The following is a 3,306-nucleotide window of genomic DNA, read 5'->3' on the forward strand; positions in this document are numbered from 1 at the left end:
ACTGCACAAGCACAGTTTGTGCAGTGCTGAGATCAAAGAGGTGAGCTTCTTGAGGAGGTCCTCTGGCTTTCCAGTGAGTTCTATGTTTCCACCCTCCTTCCCCTTCTCCTACTTCCTTATTTTTTAAGCCCATTGTGTATTGACTGATGACGAGATTTGGAGAAGCTGGATGCATGCCTGTCTTCATTTTATTTATTTATTTATTTGACAGAGAGAGACACAGCGAGAGAGGGAACACAAGCAGGGGGAGCGGGAGAGGGAGAAGCACGCTTCCGGCCGAGCAGGGAGCCCGACGCGGGGCTCGATCCCAGGACCCTGGGATCATGACCTGAGCCAAAGGCAGACGCTTAACGACTGAGCCACCCAGGCGCCCCTGCATGCCTGTCTTCTAAAGAAACCATAAAGACAGGTGTTCCTCCATTACAAATATTATCTTGAAGCACAAGTAACCCAGAAAGATAAATGGCCTACTGGGTAATTATTACCAGAAAGGAACATTAGAGCTCAGTTGTTCTTGCTTTCAGCTTTCTCAACTTTTATGGCTTGCCATAAATGGTTGCTTCACTTTTAACTTGTTTATAAGTAACAATTTCATGTTTTAGTTCTCCTCATTTATCTACCTTGGAGTCCATTTTTCAGGGAGTTTATGGTGAACGAAATGCCAGGAAGCAGCAATACTCAGCGCAGGGTATTGTATGAATGGTTTACTAAAAATGATTCCCTCTTGTTGACAAGGAGGTTTGGGTACAACTGCTTTAAAAATTGCCCAGGCTATAAATAGGAAGTAGAGCTCTGGGGATTGGCTGCCCATTCTTCTGTCCAGTGGGTATGAGTTGGACAAGACCCGACACCCTATTCATCTCCTCGGCATTCGCAAAACCCTATCTTCAAGCTCATTGTCTCTTGGCAAAATCAAGTCACTGAAGAGCAGATGCTCGCCAGTAGCTAACTATACAGTAGGTACCAGCTCATTATCACTCAACAGCTGAGAAAATCAATATTCTTGTAAAGCTACTTGAAGAAAACACAGTCCATTCACTCTTTCTGAAAGTCTATGATTTATCCTTGGACCAAGCCAAGCCAAAAGAGAGCTGGGTCCCATCAGGTCGATTAACATGAGGCACAGAAGGCCTCTGCACAGGGGAAGGTTCCTAACCCCGATTCAAAATGGGGGAGGGGAGGAAGTTTTCCTGAGGAAGTGATGTCTAAGGCAAGAGCTGAAGGATAAGTAGACACAGTAGCAAGGCAAATAAAGAAGATGTAAAAGAGAGCCAAGAGGCAAGGGAGAGAGGGAGAGAGCACGCACAGAACATTGAAGGAACTGAGGACAATTCAGCATGGCTAGAGCATAGAGTGTAAGGGAGGATGTGGCAAGAGGGCAACTAGGCAGACAGGAACCAGATTGTGCAGACCCATGAAACTACGTCAAAGGTCTGAATTTTGTCTTAACGGCAATGGGAAGCCACTGAAAAGTCTTATGCAAAGGAGGTGACAAGCTGAGATATGCCTGTTTGAAAAATCATTCTGGTTGCACTACAATGATAGAAGGGACCATTGGGAAAGACAAGGCTGGAAGCTGGAAGACCATCGGGGAGCTGTCCTGGCAATCCAGGGAAGAGGCGAGAGTAGTTGGAGAGAAGTTGTTCTGTCTGTTGTGGGCCCGGGAGCTCCTGCAGTCACAACCTCTCACTTGGCTGCACATGCTTTTTTTAAAATAAAGATCACACAGAGTGGTCTTTTTTTTTGAAGATTTATTGATTTATTTATTTGAGAGAGAGAGCGCGTGAGAGTGGGCATGTACACACAGGTGGACGGGGAGGGGTTGAGGGGGAGGGAGAGGGAGAGAATCTCAAGCAGACTCACGACCCATGAGATCATGACCTGAGCTGAAACCAAGAGTCAGATGTTCAACCGACTGAGCCACCCAGGTGCCCCCAGAGCAATCTATTAAAAACACGAAAACCCCAATACTCAGAGACCACACAAATTACAGGCAACTTAACTTTGTTAGGGATTTCTGAGAAAAGGAAATATTCCACTTTCCCATTTTATTTTTTTTAATTGGGGTTCACCTTTATTCAATATCTACATGATACTCGAGTATACACAAATTCCATAATTTGACAACTTAGGAGCTACTTTTGATTCCTGTCTCTCCTTTATCCCTTTATCTGTCACATCTGAGGAATCACTGAGTCCTATAGACTCTGTGTCACACTTTCTACTTTCTTTTCCACCACCCAGCCTCCACTATTGTAGTCTCGATCACATCATCTTTCACTTCAAAAGCCCCCTAACTGGTTTTCCTTTCTTTGTGTTTCTCTCTTCTATCCACTTTCCTCCATATAGAGCTAGTGATCCTTTCACAAGTAAACCAATCATGCCCCCCATGCCTCCCATCACTCTTTCAATGCCCACAAAAGCTCCTCATTGTCCTTGAGACAAAAGTAGGCCCTACCTTGCATCCTTCTCTGGACTCAACTTTTACCACTCTACTCTTGTGCTCTCTACTAAAGGTTTTCTGAACTTTGTTCTCTTCTTACAACTGTACCCCCATCCCAGGATGCACAAAAGCTATTCCTTGAAATGGCTTGGCATGTGGCATATTATCTCTTTTCCTGGTTATCTCCTCTTCCTGCCCAGCTCTCAGTCTGAACCTCGTCTCATTAGTCCATCTTTCATAATTCCCAGATTTGGCTAAGTCTCCCTGTTACGTTTTTATAAGTATCTTTAATTGTCCTATCACAATCTCCATCACATTGTTAATTCTTCTCTAAGTGTATCTTTCTCCTGGCTGGCCAGTCCTGTCATGTTCCCCTCACATATTTCCTGGTATATAGAACAGAAAAGCATGTTTCCAATTAAAAATGAATTATAAAACAATCCTGAAAAAGAAGAAAAAAGTTGGAGGACCCACACATCCCAATTTCAAAACTTAATAAAGTAATGGTGATCAAGACAGTGTGATTCTGGCATAGGGGTAGATATACAGTTCAAAGGAATACAACTGGGAGTCCAGAAATAAACCCATGTATCTATGGTTAACTGATTTTTTTGACAAGTGTGCTAGACTATTCAATGGGCAAAAGATAGTCTTTTCAACAAGTGAGGTTAAGACAGGAAGAGATCCACATGCAAAAGAATGAAGTTAAATATCTACCTCATGCCATATACAAAATTTAACTAAAAATGGATTAAAGATCTAAATATAAGAGCTGAAACCATAACATTCTTAGAAGAAAACCTAAGAGTAAACCTCCATGACCTTGGATTTGGCAATGGTTTCTTAGATATGACACCAAAAGC

Source organism: Leptonychotes weddellii, chromosome 4 (genome assembly GCF_054177405.1).
Source record: "Leptonychotes weddellii isolate Sample4059 chromosome 4, ASM5417740v2, whole genome shotgun sequence".
In the NCBI taxonomy this organism is placed as follows: Eukaryota; Metazoa; Chordata; class Mammalia; order Carnivora; family Phocidae; genus Leptonychotes; species Leptonychotes weddellii.